At 38.0% G+C, this 15,497-nt stretch overlaps 1 protein-coding gene and 2 non-coding genes across 18 annotated transcripts in view; 2 read left to right on the top strand and 1 right to left on the bottom strand.

The window, feature by feature from the left end:
- Positions 1-15,497, top strand: part of FRYL (FRY like transcription coactivator) — a 259,369-nt gene that overhangs the window by 5,344 nt on the left and 238,528 nt on the right. The window lies entirely within an intron of this gene.
- Positions 2,075-2,214, top strand: LOC114115455 (small nucleolar RNA SNORA15). The gene has a single exon (XR_003589795.1). It is a non-coding gene; the product is annotated as a small nucleolar RNA SNORA15 (small nucleolar RNA).
- Positions 5,993-6,099, bottom strand: LOC114115489 (U6 spliceosomal RNA). Its single transcript, XR_003589826.1, has one exon. It is a non-coding gene; the product is annotated as a U6 spliceosomal RNA (small nuclear RNA).

Here is a 15,497-nt window from a genome sequence, read left to right as displayed (position 1 = left end):
GGAGCTACATCTTAGGCTGATGAAGAAGGTGGTAAGATTCTGTTGTTCTGGGTGCTTCTTTAAGCCAGCCCAGAAAGGAAAGAGGTTTTCCAAAAGTTCCTAAATAGAAAGCCCAGCTGCAAGCAGCCAGTAGGGCTAATCAGGCAAGAAATCTCTTTTTATTCAGCAAGTTTTTAATTGAGAACTGCACCTAATTTGTGCACCACGTAGGCACTGAGGATAGGATGATGAAATTTGTCTTCACCACGAGTTCCTCTGAGTAGGATCCTTAAATAGACAGAGTGGTACATGTGGATGAAAAATAGCTTGCACAAAGTGCACTCTTAGGTGTGTGATTCACCCTTGTTTATTATTTTGTATAGTTTGTTTAAAAGTATCCTAGCAGACAGACCTGGTATTCCGTAGGAGGTGGGTTGGGATCCATGGAGCCTGTTAAAGTAAACATATGAGTTCTAGAATTTTTTTTTTTAAATTTCAAACACTGTTATTGCCATGAGGCAGAATATTTGTGAAATTATGCAAATGTTGATGTATCTTTCCTTATACCCTCCAGGGATCATACATTTCGTAGACCCCCAAATGACACTACATCTTTATCCTAGTAGGTGATTCCTAGTTTGCTGATAGAGTAGTAACACATTCTTTAAAACTCATCAGTTCAGTCACTCAGTCATGTCTGACTCTTTGCGACCTCATGGACTGACTGCAGCACGCCAGGCCTCCCTGTCCATCGCCAACTCCCGGAGTTTACTCAGACTCAGGTCCATTGAGTCGGTTATGCCATCCAGACATCTCACCCTCTCTTCCCCTTCTCCTCCTGCCCTCAATCTTTCCCAGCATCAGGATCTTTTCAAATGAATCAGTTCTTCGCATCAGGTGGCCAGAGCAGTGGAGTTTCAGCTTCAGCATCAGTCCTTCCAATGAATATTCAGGACTGATCTCCTTTAGGATGGACTGGTTGGATCTCCTTGCAGTCCAAGAGACTCTCAAGAGTCTTCTCCAGCACCACAATTCAAAAGCATCAATTCTTTGGCGCTCAGCTTTCTTTATAGTCCGACTCTCACATCCATACATGACCACTGGAAAAACCATAGCTTTGACTAGACGGACCTTTGTTGGCAAAATAATGTCTCTGCTTTTTAATATGCTGTCTAGGTTGGTCATAACTTTCCTTCCAAGGAGTAAGTGTTTTTTAATTTCATGGCTGCAGTCACCATCTGCAGTGATTTTGGAGCCCCCAAAAATAAAGTCTGGCATTGTTTTCCACTGTTTTCCCATCTATTTGCCATGAGGTGATGGGACCAGATGCAATGATCTTAGTTAAAACTCATAATGCTACAATAAATAGATATCTTTATCAGTATTTTTTTTGGTATGGCATGAAAATAATTGTTTTGAAAAATCACTTGTATTAAAATACAGTGTGAAGTATTTCTTGCTTTTACAAAATGGACTGCCTCCTTCCCTCGTAAACCTGTTCTATTGCTTGATCTTTGTATTTGTGGAGATAGAATTGGTTAAGAAAGTGGCCTTGTAGGACTGTCAGTGATTGGAGTCAGCTAGGTAAGAGAGAGGTAGATGGAGGATACATCCCATGGACTTTGTAATGAAGCAAGTGTGATTTGTTGAGTTTTGAAAAGAGTTAAAAATTTTAAATAACAGCTTGGTATATAATTTACATACTGTGCAATTCACCTATTTAGATTGTACAAGTTAGTGGTTTTTAGTGTATTCTGGAGTTATGCACTTCTATCACAACCAGTTTTAGAACTCTTTCATCACCCCATCACCTTCCTGACCTCCTTCCTCAGCCCTAGGCAACGGCTAATCTCCATTCCATCTCTATACATTGGCTGTTCTGATATTTAATATAAATGAAAGATAACATTTTAATTAATGTGTATTCTTGTATAAATCTGTCCCTGCAATGTTCATAAATCCTAGGAGTAGAGAGGGTGCTCTCATGATGCTCCAAGTTTAGAAATATTTTCCTTAAGAGGAAATTTATCTAAATCCTTATTCTACCTAAACCTGGAGAGCATTTTGTCTCCCCCTATAAAAATCACAAGATTAGGCATGGCTGAATACTATGTTCTTTTTGTCAGTAGTTTACACAGCCAGACACCATGCAAAAGTAAAGTTTTCCCTTTAAAATGGTATGATGGTATGCTGAGTTTTTTCATAGCATGCTGTTGTTAAAAAGGGGATACAAATGAACTAAAAGCTTGCAGGATTTGCCATGCGCTCCTTAAATCACTCTGTTGTTTGAGATGTTGCTTGTATCGCTTTCAAATGCAGTATTAAACTTGTTGTGGATACATGGGGAAAAAAAAATCGCAAGATTCATTTTGAAAGGAAAAAAAAACCACTCATTTTGGTGACGCTTTTAAAAAATATTCATTTAAATCATTTGGTGACTCTACAAGTCAATAATTTATTTCTTGAGTTCTGCATACTGGACTTAAATAAAGGACAGTGCTTTGAAAGAAGTTGAAAGTACTTGGTTAAGTTCTAGTCATTGCAGAATGTAGTATGATGTTTACCTTACTGGCTTAGAAGGTATTGTGCAACTTGTCATTTGTTTGATCAGAGATAAATAAACTTGCTGTGTAAGCTGCTTGTGATGAACTTGTATTGCCCTGCTAGAGACCTTGTAGGCACTTAGTAAGTGTTTATTGGTTGCCTGATCACTATAATCATAGATGTTTTCATCAGCTTCCAGTCCTTATTTTCCAGCTTGTTAATAATAATAGTAGCCACATTTATTGAGCACTTAATAAGTAATGTGATAAGTACTTTATATGTACTATCTTTTAAAGTAAAAGGATGTAATTTAATTTTGAAAATTTTCCGTCATTCTCCTTTGATTGTACTTTTACAGACTTCTGGTCATTTTTTTTTAAAGAGTATTTTGAATGACCATTTTTGATCAAACCTAAGCCTGGTAGGCTTGCAGTCCATGGGGTCACAAAGAGACATGACTGAGCGACTTGACTTTCACTTTTCACTTTCATGCATTAGAGAAGAACACTCCAGTGTTCTTGCCTGGAGAATCCCAGGGACGGGGGAGCCTGGTGGGCTGCCGTCTGTGGGGTCGCACAGAGTCGGACACGACTGAAGCGACTTAGCAGCAGCAGCAGCAGCAAGACACTTTGATGCCACTGCGTTCTTGATCTTTCTAGGAAATGTCAACGTGAAGTTTTACCAAGTAAATCTTGCTGTTGGGTGACAGCCGTTGTGAGATACATTGTTTTTAGAACAATCATACTTCAGAGAGGTTGAAGTGGTGGTGGTGGTTTTTTTTTTTTAAAGAACATCTGGGAATCGAAGACAGGATGCTAGTTTGTTCATTTACTGCAGTGCAGTTTTGTTTTTCAGGTTGTAAAACATTCACAGGTATGCCTTGTTGCCTGCATGAATTCCAACATAATATTTCAACTTCTCAGGATTCCTTGTTGTGTTTTGTCCTTGTTGTTTTGGTATGTCTCTATTTCATGGTAACATTAGATGTGATGTAATTTTGATTTAGTTCAGTAATAAAGAATGCTGGAAAGAGACTATAAATGTGATTTTCAGTTTTCTTCTGCATTAGAAAAAGTTAAGATGGATAATGCTGTCTATAATACTGCTTAAAAAAAAAGACTACTTTGGCGGTTCCATTCATGTGTCTTGGGTGTCATTGAACTCTTAATGATGTATTTGTAGACTCTCCAGTCATTAATCTCCTCAGTCAGCAATATACAGACCACCATATTTTGTTCGTTGGTGGAGCCATTCCTTCCTAAAGCATGTCTGGCTTGGGTAGATTTGCTTATTATTTTACTGTTAACTGTATCTTTTTGTTTGCTCTCATTACACCCACCTGCAGTAGTTAACACATCTTTCTAATTTGGTATTTTCCATGCAATAGGAAAATAGAAACCATAGCTACTTGTTGAATGGTAGATAAAAATGATAGACGGTTCTGGGTGAGAAACCAAAGACTGTCCTGTACATGGAGCTTTAGAGGTAGGACCTTGTTGTGTTTTTACTGCTTAGAAGACTGTTGGCTTCTTTCCTGGTTTTGGCCTGTTTCAGGTAGGTGGTATTTCTCCATAGCAGAAGGTGGTGTAACAGGTGGTATAATCACCTTGTAGATGTTTAACTTCCCCTGAATAGTGAATGTCTTAAAATTACATCTTATTAAGTCTAATTCAAGTAGACGGAGGATAATTAAGTGGATGGAAAGTAATTCTCTTCTGGATGTCTTGATAGTCTACTTCTTGTGAGATACCAACCTACAAACTTGTGTACAAGGACACCTGTATGCATTGGTGTATTATTTGCTGCAATTCAGAACCTAATATAATTCCATGGGCAGGAATTAGAGGCTTTAAAGAACTGTGAGATTGCATGTAAAATAGTCACATGTACCTGTTATCTATATATGTTTCAACAGGATGCTTTGGTAATCTGTTTTCTTTGAGCCAAAATTATCTTTGTAGATACACTTTTCTGTGTTTGTGTCGATGATGACTTAGACTATGTCTTTATTTAATATTCCTGGCAATACTGAATCCATAGTAATAGTTTCAAGAAATACTGGTTAGAGTTTTAGTCATACATTTCTTTATGGTTGTTTCACTTCTTCCTGTTGTAGAACTCATGGAGTCGTAGTGGTTTTAGAGCTGGACTGTCCTTGGGAATGATCTAATACAACTTCTATATTTCACAAATGAGGATGAGATTGTTACTTGTTTATATGGTTACAAATTGAGTTCTTTTTGATTCTCAAACCCATGTTTTTCCTGTTCTTACATATGCTTGCCCAAGTAAAAAAAATGTAATAGACAGTCTTAGATTATTATAACTTCTGTAACAGAAGTCTGTGAAACTTTTATGTCTTACTCCAGCAGTGTAAAAAATGGTATCTGCATTCCCAGTATGTGTAAGTCTGTTATAAACTATATACTGTAATATTATGTACATAGTAAGACATTACCAAAAACAATGATAAAAATGAAAAAAATTTAGAACAATTTAAAATATATTATTTCCATATTTTTTGATTCTACCTAAAATATTAGTAATTTAAAAAATAAGGATGCTTGAATGTCATCACTTTAAAAAATTTATTTTGAAGTAATTATAAATTCACATCAAGTTGCAAAAATAATACAAAGACTCCTGTGTAACCTTCATTCAGTGTCCCTTGGTTGTAATATCTTATATTACACAACATATTTATAACAACATTAAACCAGGAAACTGACACTAGTACAATACTGTTAAGTAGTCGTATTCAGATTTCATGGTTTTCAGTGCGCTCACTCATGAGTATGTGTGTATAGTTCTGTGCACTTCGATAACATTTCATGTCTAGATTTAACCGCCTCAGTCAAGGTACAGTACTGTTCCATCACTGCCCAGAAACTCCATCATGTAGCTCAAGGTCTCCTCTTTCCCAACCCTCTGCATCCCTATTTATTGGCAGCAGGTAATTTGTTCTCCATCTCTGTAATTGTGTCATTTTGAGAGTGTTAAAATAGAATTGTACTATACGTATCTTTTTGAGATGAACTTTTTTGTCACCCAGCCCAGTGCCCTAGAGAACCATCCAAGCTGTCCTATGTATCAGTATTTCATTTCTTTTTAGCACTGAGTAGGGTCAGTGAATGGGTGTGTCACAGTACACACTTTAACTCTTCACCTGTTGAAGAGCATGAGTTACTTCTAGCTTCTGGCTGTGATGAATAAAGCTACTGTGCACATTTGTATACAGGTTTTCTGTGTGAACCTAAGTTTTCATTTCTCTGGTGTACGTGCCCAAGAGTATAATTGCTTGGTTGCATTTAAGTGTGTATTTAGTTTTACAAGAAACAGCAGGACTGTTTTCCAGAGTGGCTGTATATTCCCAATAGTAGTGTACAAAAGATCCAGTTTCTCTATATGTTTGCCAGAATTTGATTATTTTCAGTTTTTATTTTATTTTTTTCATTATTATTATTATTTTTTAAATATGGAACGCTTCAGGAATTTGCGTGTCATCCTTGCACAGGGGCCATGCTAATCTTCTCTGTATCATTCCAGTTTTAGTATATGTGCTGCCAAAGCGAGCACTTTACTGTTAAATGTTTGCTCATTCTAATAGTTGGGTAGTGATACCTCATTGTAGTTTTGGTTTGCCTTTCCCTCATGGGCAAATTGTTTTCCGAATGAGCAGGTTGGGTGGTTTGTTTTTCACTGTTGAGTTTTGAGAGTTCTTTATATATTCGAGATGTAAGTCTTTTGCTAGATATGTGATTGGCACAGATTTTCTTCCCATCCACAGATGTCTCATCATCCTCTTAACAAGGATTTTTTTTTAAAGAGGCAAGAAACATTTAAATTTTCATGTAGTGCATTTAATTGTTGTTTTCTCTTCTATGATTGTACTTTTGGTGTCGTATGTGAACTCTTCATTTAGTCCTAAGTCTCAAAGACTTTTTTCCCCTGTGTTTTCTTCTTAAAGTTTTATAGTTTACATTTTACAAGATAATCACATTTTTACCTTTTAGTTTTTTTTATAAAGTACTGGTATTGGTAACAGACAGTTGTCAGCTCTATTTTCTTATTGCTTATTTGTATTTTGCTATATTAATACTATGTTTAATCTGCCTTTCTTTACAAAACATTTAAAAATTCATCTGTGAATGATAGCATAATTCTACTGAGGTCTGCAGGTATTCTTGCTTGGGCCCATGCACTCTGCAGCACATTGTGATCTGATGAGAGTAAACAGGTGAGGACATCCCAGACAACCCCTCCAGAGTGTGAAACTGCCATCTCTCCCTGAGGGGATGTCTACCTACTGCAGGAATTCTAGAAAAACGTCTACTTCTGCTTCCTTGACTGTGATAAAGCCTTTGACTATGTTGATCATAGCAAACTGTGGAGAATTCTTAAAGAGATGGGAATACCAGGCCACCTTACCAGTGTCCTGAGAAACTTGTATGCAGGTCAAGAAGCAACAGTTAGAACTGGACATGGGACGATGAACTGGTTCCAGATTGGGAGAGGAATACTCCAAGGCTGTAATTGTCACCCTGCTTATTATTTAACTTATATGCCGAGTACATCATGTGAAATGCCAGGCTGGATGAAGCACAAGATGGAATCAAGATTGCTGGGAGATTCAATAACCTCAGATATACAGATGACACCACCCTTATGGCAGAAAGTGAAGAAGAACTAAAGAGCCTCTTGATGAAGGTGAAAGAGGAGAGTGAAAGAGCTGACTTAAAACTCAGCATTCAAAAAATGAAGATCGTGGCATCTGGTCCCATCACTTCATGGCAAATAGATGGGAAAACAACGGAAACAGTGACAGACTATTTTCTTGGGTTCCAAAATCACTGCAGACGGTGACTGCAGCCATGAAATTAAAAGATGCTTACTTCTTGGAAGAAAAGCTATGATAAATCTAGACAGCATATTAAAAAGCAGAGACGTTACTTTGCTGACAAAGGTCCATATGGTCAAAGCTGTGGTTTTACCATTTGTCATATATGGATGTGAGAGTTGGACCGTAAAGAAGGCTGAGCACTGAAGAAGTGATGCTTTCCAACTGTGGTGTTGGAGAAGACTCTTGAGAGTCCCTTGGACATCAAGGAGATCAAACCAGTCAAACCTAAAAGAAATCAACCCTGAATATTCTTTGGAAGGACTGATGCTGAAGCTGAAGCTCCAGTACTTTGACCACCTGATGCAAAGAACTGACTTACTGGAAAAGACCCTGATGCTGGGAAAGATAGAAGGCCAGAGGAGAAGTGGACGACAGAAGATGAGATGGTTGTATGGTATCACTGACTTGATGGACATGAGTTTAAGCAACCTCTCGGAGATGGTGAAGGACAGGGAAGCCTGGCGTGCTGCAGTCCGGGGGAGCTGCAAAGAGTCAGACATGACTGAGCAACTGAACAACAAATGTTTGTCTCAACGTCACAAACAGAAGCCTTTCTGGATATTTTAAGCTGAAGAGATTTCATACAATGTATTAGGTGCTTGCAGAATTGTTAAAGTACCTAACAGCAGGTTTTAGGGGATCAGTCCAGAGGTAACCCACCAGGGCAGCTCAGAGGCCATGCTGGGAGCTGTGCTGGAATCCATACCTGGAGCCACCTCTTCCACAGCTGTATTAATATGTGCCTCTGGACACTCTGGAAACTGCCGGACAGACCCCGAGCTGCAACCCAGGGTTAGGAGGTCAGACCCAAATACCTCTGCTGCTGGTGCTCCTGCTGTCCTGCTTCTCATTACCTAGGAAACTGGGGGATGGATGCTGGAATGATGCTGTGAAGCAGTCTCATATTTCTACAATTGTGCTTGCTTCCCAAACAACTAAGAAGCTCCCTTTCTAATTGCCCATAGGCAGGTGGGAGGTCGAGTGAGGCAGATCTGTCAAATCCAGCATAGTAAAGGCCCTAAGCAGCATGATGTAAGACCAGGAGAGGGTACTGTTGTCAGTCTCACACACTGAATATTATTAAATTTCAAATTTAAGATCACACATGTAATGTATCTTCTGCATGCATGCTAAATCGCCTCAGTCATATGTGACTCTTTGCGACCCCATGGACTGTAGCCTGCCAGGCTCCTCTGTCCATGGGATTTTCCAGGCAAGAATACTGGAGTGGGTTGCCATGCCCTTCTCCAGGGGGTCTTCCTGACCCGGGGATCGAACCTGTGTCTCCTGTATCTCCTGCACTGCAGGCGGATTCTTTACTCACTGAGCCGTTTGGGAAGGTGGCTCATTATATCTTCTAGTATTTTCTTTTTATCTAATTGGCTTGAGAATCTATCTCAGGGTTGTACTGACTCCACTTTGAACTTATTTTGCATGACTAAGTAGCAGGAAAATAGTAGGTCTGGTGTGATATTTTTTTTCCCCAAATATTTACATTGATCTTATTTCCCAAGTTTTGAAACCATGCCTTCCCTTATTTATAAACATGTACAAGTATAAAGTGTTACTGTTTCGGGAAACACTCATTAAATTCAGTTAGTATTCTCTTTACTGTCTGGACCTAAACTTTCTCTCTTACACCCAGCTCTTCCTGGAGAATTCTGCAAAAGAGGTGGGTTTTCTCCTAGAACTGTGCTTTGGTGTCAGAGGCAGTACCTCCTGCAGCCATCAATATTTTGGTATCTGTTTGTTGAAATAATTATGAAGTTTGGTTTGTTTTACTGCATACTTTGAATTTTGTTTCTGGGTGTAACAAATTTTGGCATAAAACCAAAAATTGAGACCTGCAGATCTCTTTCCAAAGACTGATTTTATATGGTCTGTAATGGCAGTATGTTTAAAATGCAATAAAAAAAGTTATATGAAAAGTTTTGAATATGTGCTCATGTGCATTTTTCTAGTGAGAAATCCGTAGGTTCTTCAGATTCTCAAAACAGAGGGCATGACCCAGGAAAGATTAAAAACAGCTGCTCTAGAGGTATAAGTTCAATCAAGATATTTGCCAATCATTTATCGCCAAGGTTTCTGCTGTCAATCACATATTGCTTCCCTAATCCCCATCATGTATCTGTAGCCTTTTTTCAGTACATGAAAAGAAAATTATTTTTACCCAGGTGTTCAGGGAAGGCCCAAGGAGCATCCTTAAGAGTTCATTATTAGATGAACAGGGACACCTGGAAGTCAGTTATATTACCCCAGTAACCTTTTTTTTTTTAACTGTTGATAATATGTAGTTCAATATAGTACACTTTGGGGGAATTTATCTGAATGGTTGAAATAGTCATACATGTTCAACCCTAGAGCCTAAAATTGTACTAATTGGGAAAGAATCTATGACCTTAAACTCTGTAATCCATTTAAAATAGGTACGAGATGATTCAGTGACATAACTTGTTCGATTTTCACATCCAATGTGTCACCTTTTCACATAGTTTTAGCCTTGTTTCTTATGACCTTTTCTCATATGCTGAAACCTAAGTGGAATGTAGCATGGTTTGTAGAGGTTTAAAAACCGTCTCTTTAAACAAAATCGTGCACAGAGATCTCTAGTATAGAGTAAGGAATGGAGAGATAATTTTGCAATTTTAGTTGATGTGGTGGTGGTCAGTCGCTCAGTCGTGTCCTACTCTTTGCAACCCCATGGGCCAGGCTCCTCTGTCCCCCTGTGTCTCCCAGAGTTTGCTCAGATTCATATCCATTGAGTCAGTGATGCTATCTGGTTGATGTAGGAGTCAGGAAAAGCCTTACTTTTTGTACATTTCCTTTAATATCCCTCTCCTCCAGCATGCACAAATGGAGTTGTGAGGGTTTTAGAAACAGGTGGACCTAATGTAATCACAGGACTTGAAAAGAAGCAGGAGTCAGTGCAGTCAGAACAAGAGAGATGGCATCACGAGACGGAAGAAACCCAGGCACTGCTGGCTTTGGAGACAGAAGAGGGCTGTGAGCCAAGGGAACTGGGCAGCTTCCGTAAACCAGGAAAGGCAAGAAAGTGGACTTTTCTTAGAGCTTCTGGACAGGACCACAGCTCTGTTGACACTTTGATTTTTGCCCCGTGAGACCTGTTTTGACTTCTGAAACTGTAAGACATGTATTTGTTACCACTAAATTTTTGGTAATTTGTGACTGCAACAATAGGAAACTGAAACAGTGCTTACCTGATACATTTGAGAAGTTAAGTAAACGCAACCTGCTGAATTTTATCCTTGTCTACCTCAACATTTCTTTCTCTGTACCTAGTTTGCCCCTTTCAGAAGGGGAAGAACCAGAGGATCCTAAGATGTCTTCAGGTTTATCTGATAATTTTAATTCTTTGTAGGTTTATAATATATGTGATATAAATATAAAAGAGTCGGAGTGCTTACCTTTTTTATGTTGGTTGTGATGAAGTTAGAAAAGAATGCTGCAGAACCCTATTGTAGATCATAATGATCAAACTGTTAACAGCAATAACTACCAAGCATCAGATGATCGAGTGACAAAGTGAGTGGTGGGAATAGTGGGTATCATGAAAGGGCGAAGTAGCAGCTATTTTAGACTAGAATAATCTCGGAAGGCTTTGTAAAAGAGATTTTCGAGCTAGGAGTATGCTCTTAGAGGAACTGGGGAAATTGGTTTCAATAAGATAATCTGTTATTAAAAAACATAAAACTTATCAAATTGAACTGTTTAATTATTTTATTAATTTTGTGAACATATGGGAGAAATATTTTTTTTCCTATTGAACTTTTTATGGTTGAGAGGAAACTCTTGTAGAATTTTAAAAACTTATAAAGTACAATAAATTGACAACATATTTGTCTTGATGATGTGGAGTATAACACGAAATGTTTTTGTTCCCTATGTTGTTTCGAGTGATCCATACTGCCTTAAGTGATACATATTGCTTTTCCATTGTATTTTATTTTTTAAATTTCAAAATATGATTGGAAACCTAGTATGATCTTATCTGAGTTTATTGTGTTATAAGCACTAAAAACACTGACCATGATTACATTTTTGAAGGATGGTGTTACGTGGGCCCACTAAAGACAGTTATGTTAGACTAATCTTACTTTCTAGATAGGCTTATTAGACTGTGGGTCAGGAGACTGAATCCACTATAACTGGATTTTAGCCAAAGTATTTTATAAGATGTCTCTCTGTTGACAAGGCTGTGAGCTGAATGGCCTTACAATTAGGTGGAAGTGTGATTGGCTAAGTAGCAGCTCTAAAAATTAATAATGAATTGATGACAGCTGGAGAAAAATTTCTAGTTGACATGTTGAAAGTCACTGTCCATATTTTTGTAATGATGTGAATGAAAATGTTTCTACCATGTTTATCAAATTTTTGGTTGAAATGAACTTTTTAGGGTAATCTTTTGGGAAAATATTTCTGACTGAAGTGGTAGGTCAAGGTTAAAAAGAAAGCTTAATGGGTATTGATGTGAAGTCCTGTATATGAGTTCAGAAAATAGCTGCATAATTATAGGGGTGAGGGAGGATGTGGCTGAGTACAAACAACTTAGGTATTTTAACTACTGTAATAAACTCAGTATGGATATAAAATGTAATGTAACTATAAGAGCGACTTCATAGGAGCACCATCTGGACTACTGGGCGAGGTGGTTCAAAGAGGAAAGGTGTTAGTCTTACTTTATTCTGTATTGTCGAGACTATACCTGGAGTATTGTGTTGAGTTCTGGATGTGACATTTGAAAATGAGTCAGAAAACAGAAAATAACAAGTTTTGACGAGGACGTGAAGAAATTGAGACACTTGTACATTGTTGATAGGAGTTGAGGATGGTAAAGCTATTGTGGAAAACAGTTTGACCTCAAACAGTTAAACCAAAAATTGTGATATGACCCAGATGTTCCATTTCTGTGAATATACCCAAAAGAATTGATGACAGGTATTCAAATAAACACTTGTACATAAATGTTCACAGCAGTACTTACAAAGCAGTTTATCTAAAAGGTAGAAAAAACCTGAATGTAATCAACTGATGAACTGATAGCTAAAATGTGGCGTATACACACACTGGAATATTATTCAGCCATAGAAATGAAGTACTGATAAATGTTTTAAAGTGCAGGAACTCAAACATTATGATTGGAGAATGACCTAGACACAGATGATGACATTGCATTTAAGTCAGTTAATATGAAATATCTGGGGCAGGTAAATCCTTAGATATAAATCATTTAGTGGTTGCCAGGGGCATGGGGAATGGGGAATGACTGCTTGGAAAATGTTTTGGACCTAGATAAGAGGAGGTGTTGATTGAAAAACACGGTGAATATAGTAAATGCCATTGACTTGCACACTTTAAAGTGATTGTGAAAGTGTTAGTTGCTTAGTCGTGTCTGACTCTTTGCGACCCCATAGACTGAGCCCGCCAGATTCCTCTGTCCATGGGAATTCCCAGGAAGGAATAATGGAATAGGTTGCCATTTCCTTCTCCAGGGAATCATCCCAACTCAGGGACTGAACTCAGGTGTCCTGCATTGCAAGCAGATTCTTTACCGTCTGAGCCACAAAGGAAACCCAATAATCAAATCTCTGAAACTGACTTCCTTTTTTTTTTCTTGGTCATTAATTTCCCACCCAGGGATCAAACCCTATTCTCTACCATGACAACCCAGAGCTATTACCACTAGAACACCGGGGAATTCTCCAGGGAATCTTCCCAACCCAGAGATTGAACCCAGGTCTCCAGCATTGCAGGCAGATTCTTTACCATCTGAGCCACCAGGAAAGCCCCTTAAAATGGTTAATTTTATTTTATGTGGATTTTAGCTTAATTTTAAAAAGTGTCAGTACATATGGATAGTATTGAGTGTCCAGAAATAAGCCCTATGATCAGTTGATTTTTTCATTTTTTTTTAATTTGACTGAAGTACCAAGACAATATGATAGGAAAAGAAGAGCTTGTTCAGCTGTATTGAGGCATTGGAGATACCCATGCAAAATGGATTTGAATCCCTTCCTCACACTATAGACAGAAATGAACTAAAAATGGATCGTAGATCTAAATGTAACGGCTACACTTAAAACACTCTTAGAATAAAATAGGGATAAATCTTAGTGACCTTGGGTTAGGCAAAGCCTTCTTAGATATGACACAACCACAAGCAACAAAAGATGAAATAGGTAAATTTTACGTCATCAAAATTAAAAACATCCGTGGCTCAAAGGAGACCATCAAGAAAGTGAAAAGACAACCCACAAAATGGGAGAAAGTATTTGTATCTAGGATATATAAGAACATTTACAACTTAACAATAAAAAGATAAATGTCCTAATGAAAAATGATGAATAAATTCACATTCTATAAAATTCATTATCTCACTTAAAAACTTAAAAAAGTGAATCAAGTGGAATATGTTTAGCGGTTTCTAGTCTTATGGGAACGGGAATCAAAATTGAAATCCTGCGTTTCCACCACTTTTCCTTTTGCCCTTTCCCATTCCATCTCCCAGCTTCCATCATCTCTGTCTTTTATCCTGAAAGGTTGTAAACATTTTACATTCCATTCTGTAACCTTAATGAAATCTTTGGTCCTTCGTGTTTATGTTGGTGATTTTTTTTTTTTTTGGTGATATATCTTTTAATCATCATGCAAATATTGATTGCAGAATGGAGTGAGTTTATGGTTACATTTCTTTCTCTGCATGTGTATCATGATCCCATGCCAATAAAAGGATGATATTCCTAGTAAAAAAAAGACGAATGGATTCTCTCCTCCTGTAATCTATCAGTTGTTTAAAATCATAAGTGTATGTTTTCACACTTGAACCATTACTTCCTTAAATAGCTTTTTTATTTTTCCTGGTGTGTCATCTTGGTTGTTTTTGGCAGCGTTTTACAGAATATCTGCCCACAGGTGACATACCTGATGGTTCTGACCTTTCTCTTATTCCCAGTGGCTGCTGTAGCTCCCAGGCCTCTTTTTTTTTTTTTTTTTTTCACTTACTAAAAAGCAGGAGGAAGGGAATAGGATGGGTGCTGCTTCTTTTGAATCTTCCCCCCTTTAAAATATATTTTTGAAAATTTTGGAACATCAAATTGTGAAAATAGTAATACAAATTGTCTTTCACCCAAGTCTATCAGTTATAAACATTTTGCTATACCTGCTTTTCCCCCTCTTTATCTTTGTCTCTGTATATCTAGATCCATCTATTTTGGTGAATCTTTTGAGAGAAAGTTGCAGAGGTTGTGATTCTTTACTCTTAAATACTTCATTACACATCACATAAGAAAAGATGTGATCATGGAACAGTGATTAAATTAAGGAAATGTAGTTGTCACAGGTTGAGATCTCTGGGAAGCAGATGCTGAGCCAGAATTGGGATTGTACCAAAGTAGAAGGAAGCAGGATTGGGGCAGGTGGCGCTGTCAGATTGTGATGACACCCTGTCTGCCAGTACAAGAAGCTGATTTGGAGTTAAGACTGTCCATCAGCAGAGTTTTATGCTAGGCAGAAGGTGCTTGGCTTGTACTTAAAACTTGTACAACTATACTTGTACTTGCCTTTCCCACTTATGGGTTAGGAGTCCTCCAGAGAATAGTGAGACCCTCTCTTAAAGGCTGAAGCAAACTCTGATGAAGCCTACAGCTTAACCACACTCCCCATGCCTGGTAGTGAGTTGTGGATGTGAGTGGTAAATTTCTATATCTACCACAAACCAGTACTATTATCTAATATACGGAACATGTTCAAATTTACCAGTTGCCTAATAATGCTTTTTAAAGCAAAATCTTCCCTCCCACCCATCAGATCTCTTTTTACCTTGGAGGAAAGTCTTTCAAGCTTTCCTTGAAGGAAGCTCCCCAGATGACTTTCCTGTAAGTCTCATTGGCTTAAACTGAGTTGCTCTTTCACCTCAGTTGCTCAACCCAATTGCTGACAAAGGAGAATGCGATTTCCAGGGCTAGTTGAGACCTGTAGTGATTTATCCCATAGATCTGGGGGAGGGCCTGCCTGCCTTCTCTAATTCTGTGTTTCTCACCTGATATCTTAAGGAAGA

The sequence above is a fragment of the Ovis aries genome, chromosome 6 (assembly GCF_016772045.2).
Source record: "Ovis aries strain OAR_USU_Benz2616 breed Rambouillet chromosome 6, ARS-UI_Ramb_v3.0, whole genome shotgun sequence".
Classification (NCBI taxonomy): Eukaryota; Metazoa; Chordata; class Mammalia; order Artiodactyla; family Bovidae; genus Ovis; species Ovis aries.
The sequence above is the reverse complement of the archived record's forward strand: the minus strand, read 5'-3'. Positions and strand labels throughout refer to the sequence as shown.